Source organism: Orcinus orca, chromosome 10 (genome assembly GCF_937001465.1).
Source record: "Orcinus orca chromosome 10, mOrcOrc1.1, whole genome shotgun sequence".
NCBI lineage: Eukaryota > Metazoa > Chordata > Mammalia > Artiodactyla > Delphinidae > Orcinus > Orcinus orca.
In genome coordinates this window covers 92,443,921-92,451,885 of record NC_064568.1, presented here as the reverse complement: position 1 = coordinate 92,451,885, position 7,965 = coordinate 92,443,921, and the positions used below count along the sequence as shown (strand labels likewise).

At 40.9% G+C, this 7,965-nt stretch overlaps 1 pseudogene; it reads right to left on the bottom strand.

Moving 5' to 3' along the window:
• Positions 1-711: 711 nt before the first annotated feature.
• On the bottom strand, positions 712-2,110 carry LOC101284252 (40S ribosomal protein SA-like; annotated as a pseudogene).
• Between the last annotated feature and the right edge of the window lie 5,855 nt (positions 2,111-7,965).

The window sequence follows — 7,965 nt, the reverse complement described above, 5'->3', positions numbered from 1 at the left end:
CTTCTTTATCCATTCATCTGCTGATGGACATTTAGGTTGTTTCCATGTCTTAGCTATTGTGAGTAGTGTTGCCATGAACATAAGGGTGCATGTATCTTTTTGAATTAGAGTTTTGTCTGGGTATATGCCCAGGAGTGGGATTGCTGGATCATATGGTAATTCTATTTTTAGTTTTCTGAGGAACCTCCATACTGTTTTCCATAGTGGCTGTACCAACTTACATTCCCATCAACAATGTAGGAGGGTCCCCTTTTCTACACCCTCTACAGCATTTGTTATTTATAGATTTTTAATGATGGTCATTCTGATTGGTGTGATGTGGTACCTCATTGCTTCCGTATTTCTAAAGAATATGTTTACTTTGATTTTCTTATATATCAGTTTTAGATGTCAACTATTGACTTGTATTAATAAGGAGATCAGCATTTAGCCGACTTATCTCTTCCCCCACTTCCTCTATTCTCTCTCTTCCTCTGTTCTCTCATAGTAAATACATCACAAATTTTGGTTAAAATAATAGTATTGATATTGTTATGACTCTGTAAATATTATTCAATGATAAGCCAAGTAGTAATTATGATTAATGTTTCCTTTCCTGGGCCTTTTTTTTTTTTTTTTTTTTGCTATTCTGTCATTTAACTGTTTATTTTCCATCACCCTTATTTCCATTTTCTATTTAAGAACTAGTCTTAAGCTGGTCTGTAGAACAGCTTAAGACCCCTCAGTGGTTGCTCCTTCCCATTCAGTGGTCTAAGTGGTGGGAGCTGCAGACCAGTCTTTGGTGGCCAGCTGAGTGCTCCAGGCCTCAGCAGGAAACTGCTGGACAGACTCGGGGGCACCTGTGCTCCTTCAGACCAGTCTGTGACCTCAGGTTGAGTAGCAGTCAACTCAGAATCTGGAGCGGTCCATCCCCCCTGAAATTCTCCCTGGGTCCCGGCCTTTTCAGCAGCAGCCTGCTCTTCCTTTTCACTCTCCTCAGGATCTCTGTAGAAGAAATGATCAGGCCTGACTTCCCAGGGGTGGTCACAGGAAATGGTGCCGTACATGTGCAGAACCTCCTGAAGCAGCATCCACTACATCAGACCAGCTGAGTGAGTTCTCCTGCTGGTGCGTGGTGCGGCCGTGTCCACACAGCACAGAGGAGTGTCTGTTATACAGAGCAGCGGTAGGCAGGTTAACATAAGACGCCTCTGTGAGAGGCTGGTGGTCAACCCTGGGATCAGTAACCACTAGAAGTCAGAAAGCCACTCGCATCTGGCCAGTGAAGGTCCCAGGAGTGAAGCAGCCAGGAAGAGGAGTGGCTTCAGTGGCAGCAGCAAACTTCAGCACAGCTCACTGGCCGGTATTCCTGGAGTATTTCACCTGACACTGACATCAGCCAGGTTTTCAATGGCAACAACAGCAAAAGCTGCCAGGAGAAGCTTCTCCCAGGTTCTCTTCAGATTTATGATGTAGATGTCATCACTTTTTGCAGATATGAAACCATAGGTAATCATGAGTTAAATATATTTCATCTGCCTTCACTAATCAAGGTTATTTTAATTGCATGTCCTCCAAGCAGCAGGTAGCCTAACTTGGGACTTGGAGTCAGCTGTGTCTAGCTCCATCTGAGCTGATTAAACCTGGTTAGGACCACCCACCCTCCAACAGGGCATGCGCGAGTGCCCCCTCGGTGACCTTTGACATCAGAGGGCTGAAGACTCCACCCTCGGATTGTGCTGAGTGCCTCCTCATTGGAACGTGGGGAGGCCTGTAGCTTATTACGCCTGCGCAGAACGACGATTACCGCACCTTTTTCTAATCACCTTTCCCGACTCTCCCCACACCTCAGACCGCCCTGCTCCCCTTCAGGGAGGCGGTTTTGAGATTTGTCCGCCCATATCCTCGTATCCTCACTTGGTTGCCCTGTGAACAAACCCTCTCTTGGCTGCAAACTGCAGTGTCTCAGCGTTTCGGCTTGCTGCACATCCCGCAAAATGAACCCGATTCGGTAACAGATGCTGTATTCCATTTGGAAGTCAAGGTTGATGCCACCAAGGTAGGTTCCTGCTGCAAGGAATTTGAGGACACCCTCCTCCTTCATTTTCAGGCTATCGGGGGCTCTGGACATTGTGATAGTTTCCTTTTGAGTTAAGATGGGAACTCAGAACAATGCCATATGGACCCCTTTTAGGGTAACACAGAAAGGCTTGCTTTTCCCGGTATTAATGATTGCCTTCCTTTTAAAAATTTGTTTGGTTTTCTGTATACCTATCCAACTATTTTTTTAATTGTCAAATACTCATCAATATTATTCTCTGCAATTCATATTTATAGATTTCACTTTTGTTTGGGGGACTAATAGGTTTGTTTGGGGGGACTTCTTTCTACACTTAGTTTTATATACTAATAGGTTTCAGGTGAGAGTGATAAGCTGGTAAACCAAACTTTTTGCTCTTGGGCCTCCAAATGGCAACATATAGAAGGCTTTCTCTGGGACCATTCAGTTTCTCGAAAGAATAATACTCCAATATCTAGTTTAGGAGGCATGGCTTTGGCTGATGGAATTTCAAAAAGAGGAATGGGAAAAAAATGGGGGATAAGGAGTCACTATTCAGTATACAGATTTTTACTCATCAGCTTCCTGTAAGCACTTTCCACTTCCCAAAGTACCTTATACCTTCAAGTTCCGAGCCTCTCCTCAAATCAATGACCTACTGTCTTGCAAAACTGCAGCCACCTTGTCAGTTTATAACTATTCCTTTGTTTCACTTCAGTGGGTGCTTTGGAAAGAAAATGAGTGAATGTGGTCAATTCACTATGCTTTTCCAGACTCTCTTTCTCAAATTCATTTAACTCAGGAATTATATTCTTTCAGGATCTAATTTACTCAAAGTCATTTCTTTTTGCATCTCATTCCTTGCTTTTGAGTTCCATTTCCCTCTTACTAAAGTATATACCCTTTAGAGTTTAGGTGTCTGAGTGAAAAATTCTCCATTTTTGTCACTTTCATTAACAGCTTGGTTAAAATGTTTCATTAACATCTTGGTTAATAAACAGATGGTTGATTACAGGTGAACACACTTGTATTCGCTTCCCAAATCAAGAGTTTTGTCAGTCACAACAGAAGCCTGTGTTCTCCATTACAATCACAAACCACCTGCCTCCCCCAAAAGTAATCACTATCTTGACTTTGATAATCACCACTTTTAAAAATGTCTTTAAGTGTACCTCTAGACACTATAATATAGTCTTACTCTTTAATTTGATGTCTTTTAAAAAATACTTAATTGAAGTATAGTTAATTTATAATGTGTTAATTTCTACTGTACAGCAAAATGATTCAGTTAGACATATATATATTCTTTTTCGTATTCTTTTCCATTATGTTTTATCACAGGATAATGAATACAGTTCCCTATGCTATACAGACACTGTTGTTTATCCATCCTACATACATAATAGTTCGCATCTGCTCGTCCCAAACTCCCGTTCCTTCCCTCCCCTACACACGCTTCCCCTTGGCAACCACAAGGGGGAGTAGTATTCCATTGTGTATATGTACCACATCTTCGTCCACTCATCTGTCAATGGACATTTAGGTTGTTTCCATGTCTTGGCTATTGTGAACAGTGCTGCTATGAACATTGGGGTGCATGTTTCTTTTTGAATTATAGCTTTGTCCAGATATACGCCCAGGAGTGGAATTGCTGGATCATATGGTAACTCTATTTTTAGCCTTTTGAGGAATCTCCATACTGTTTTCCATAGTGGCTGCACCCATTTACATTCCCACCAACAGTATAGGAGGGTTTCCTTTTCCCTGCACCCTGTCCAGAATTTCATATATGTAGACTTTTTAATAATGGCCATTCTGACCCTGTGAGATGGTACCTCCTTGTAGTTTGGATTTGCATTTCTCTAATAATTAGTGACGTTAAGCATCTTTTCATGTGCCTGTTGGCCATCTGTATGTCTTCTTTGCAAAAATGTCTATTTAGGTTTTCTGCCCATTTTTTGATTGGGTTGTTTGTTTTTTGATAGTGAGTCATATGAGCTCTTTTAATATTTTGGAAATTAAGCCCTTGTCAGTCGCATCATTTGCGAATATTTTCTCCCAGCCTGTAGGTTGTCTTTTCATTTAATTTATGGTTTCCTTTGCTGTGCAAAAGCTTGTAAGTTTGATTAGGTCCCATTTTTAAAATTTTGTTTCTATTTCTATTGCCTTGGGAGACTGACCTAAGAAAATATTGGTACGATCTATGTCAGAGAATGTTTTGCCTATGTTCTCTTCTAGGAGTTTTACGGTGTCGTGTCTTATATTTAAGTCTTTAAGCCATTTAGAGTTTATTTTTGTGTATGGTGGGAGGAGGGTGTGTTCTAATGTCACTGATTTACATGTGGCTGTCCAACTTTTCCAACAGCACTTGCTGAAGAGACTATCTCTTCTCCTTTGTGTATTCTTGCCTCCTTTGTCAAAGTAATTGACTATAGGTGTGTGTGTGTGTTTGTTTTTGGGCTCTCTATTCTGTTCCATTTATCCATGTATCTGTTTTTGTACCAATACCGTGCTGTTTTGGTTACTGTTAGCTTTGTAATATTGTCTAAAGTCTGGGAGGGTTATGCCTCCTGCTTTTTTCTTTTTCCTCAGGGTTGCTTTGGCGAATCTGGGTCTTTTATGGTTCCATATAAGTTTTAGGATTATTATTTTATTTATTTATTTTTTTTTTGCGATACTCGGGGCTCTGACTGTTGTGGCCTCTCCCATTGCGGAGCACAGGCTCCGGACACGCAGGCTCAGTGGCCATGGCTCACGGGCCTAGCCGCTCCGCGGCATGTGGGATCTTCCCAGACCGGGGCACGAACCCGTGTCCCCTGCATCAGCAGGTGGACTCTCAACCACTGCGCCACCAGGGAAGCCCAGGATTATTTTTTCTAGATCTGTGAAAAATGTCATGGGTAATTTGGTAAGAATCACACTAAATCTGTAGATTGCTTTGGGTAGTATGGCCATTTCAACAATATTAATTCTTCCAATACAAGAGCATAGGATATCTTTCCATTTCTTTGAGTCATCTTCAATTTCCTTTATTAATATTTTATAGTTCTCAGCATAATATAAGTCTTTCACCTCCTTGGTCAGGTTTACTCCTAAGTATTTTATTTTTTGACGCGATTTTAAAAGGGATTGGTTTTTTACATTCCCTTTCTGGTATTTCATTGTTAATGTAAAGAAATGCAACTGATTTCTATATGTTAACCTTGTATCCTCCTACCTTGATGAATTCGTTTATCAGTTCTAGTAGTTTCTGTGTGGCTTTTTTTAAGGTTTTCTATATATCGTATCCTGTCATCTGCATATAATGACAAATTTACCTCTTCCCTTCCAATGTGGATGCCTTTTATTTCTTTTCCTGATTGCTGTGGCTAGGACTTCCAATACTATGTTGAATAGAAGTGGTGAGAGTGGGCATCCTTGTCTTGTTACAGATTTTAGTGTCCTGAAAATATCAATTAGTCTAACTGTTCTAATGTATCATTTAGGATAATTTGATGTCTTTTAAGTCTCCTTTAATCTATTGGTTCTCCCCCTTCTTTTTCTTACAATTTATCTGTTGAACTCAGCTGTCTGATTGCAGGGTTCCCCACAGTCTGGATTTTGCAGATTGCACACTCATGGTGTTTTCAGTGTGTCTTTGTCCTCTATTTCCTGTAAATTGGCAGTTGATCAGATTCAACTTGATCAGATTCAGGTTTAATCCCTTTGGTAAGACTACATTATTATTATGAATTTATGTATTTAAACTTATTTAATGGGTTTCAGTCCATTCTAATTATTACCCTTATTGAAACTCAAATTGTCCCATCTTTGGCCAATGGGGAGCCTCTTCAAGTTGGCTCCTGTGTCCTTTGGACATGACCCTAGAAGTCTTTAATAGTTCCTCTGCTCTTCAGTATGTCAAGATATTTTATGCTCATTCTATACATTTCCTACCCCAGATCAAGAATCACCCATTTCTCCAAGTAGCCTTTGTTTCTTTAAGTGGGACTTGGTATTTCAAAACCACACTCCAGATGATAAGAATGAGCACTGCTACTGAAAAGATGCAGGAAACTAGATAGATAGTTCATACTAATGATAATTACTCATTTTACCCCATATTAAACATACATTCTCAAAATACTAATATTGCCACCATCAATATACTGAAAAGTTAAATTTTTGTCGATGCTCCTCCCAAACTCCTTTCCAGTTTTACAGTAATTTTGTACCAATATTTCAGAATACAAATCCATCTCAGATTATACTTTTTGTGGCTCTCAGCTCCAAATCTTTGTTTGCTGTGCAATAATGGAGCTGAACTCTATAAATACTTCTCCCATATCAGCTGGTTTAATGTTAGGCTTTGTTAGCAGAAGGTACTGTTGCAAGGAGGGGGCGGGGCCGGAGTAGGGGCCGGGAGGCACTGGAGGAGGAAGAGGCTTCTCTTTCTGATTCTCCTGTACTTAATCTCCCTGGGCTCCTGCAGAGTGTGTGGTTCCTTTCAGCAGCGCCCAGTAGCCAACAACAAGTGGCAGCTTCCCAGGGCAGCTTCCCCCAGTACACCGTTTTTTAGATGGCTTCATGAAGTGGTGTGCTGCTGGTATAGCACCTTCCTGTAAGTGGCTTCTCTGGGCACTCTGCGGTGAATTCTGATAAAGGCACCTTGCTGTGGCTAGTTCTCCAAGAACTCCAGAGAGGATTTCTAACGGGGCGCACTGAGGCCACAGCAGGGAGCCACAGTCATGCCTTCTCCAAAAAGGAGGTGGATGGGGCATGGGGGCAAGGGTGCTTCTTGGCCATTCTATTTCAGTTCAGGAGTGGTGGCTGTTCCCTGTATCTACTGTTCCTATATGGTAAGAATTCTCTTTGCCTTTTGCTAGTCAGCCTCCCTTTATTCCAATTCCATTAATATTCTTCATAGTAAATGTCCTCTGTTCAAATTATTGTGTAGTTTCTTTCTCTTGACCCTGACTGAAACAAAGCCTCATTTAGTCTTGGTTCTACAAGTAATATTGAAAGTTTCACTAACTGTCTTTCTGTCACTGTCAGTAATTTTGTTGCCAAGCTTCACCCCTCAGGAAGCACTCAAGTAACAGTCTGAGCCCTTTCATTTTGATAACCAATAGGCTTTTATACTTTTTGTGTGTGTGTGTGTGTGGTACGCGGGCCTCTCACTGCTGTGGCCTCTCCCGTTGCGGAGCACAGGCTCCGGACGCGCAGGCTCAGCGGCCATGGCTCACGGGCCCAGCCGCTCCGCGGCATGTGGGATCTTCCCGGACCGGGGCACGAACCCGTGTCCCCTGCATCGGCAGGCGGACTCTCAACCCCTGCGTCACCAGGGAAGCCCCAAGGCTTTTATACTTTCAAGTCAGTTTTGATGGATACAGGGTACTTGGTTCTCATTTTCTTTCTTTGAATATTTTAAATGTTTCACCATTTTCTCCTCACATAAAGTGTTAATGTTGAAGTCTTATGGTAATCCAATTTTCTCTCATAAATTTTTTTTGGCCTAAATGACCATTTTTCAAAACGTAAAGTCTAGTAATTTTACTGACTAGAATACATCTTGTTCACGCTCAGTGCTTTCAGGCGCACAGTATACTCTTTCAGTGTGAGGTTTCGAATATATATGTAAATGTATATATGAATATATATGTGAATATATATAAATAGAATATATGTATTTTACTTCAGGAAAAGTTCTCTTGAATTATGCGTTGTATTCTGTTAGCTAGCTTTGGTTTTCTTTATCAAGAACTCTTAATCCGTACACTGGATTTTCTTTACCTATCTTCAATATTTATCTTTTCTCTAAAATCATTTCTGTTTCTATATTTATTTAAAATCTCATTTTCAAATTCTAGTTCTCTTGGGCACCATCTGTATTTACTCCTGTGTTCCTTCTAGTTCAGTATTTTCTGAAACCACTTTTTCTCTTACTT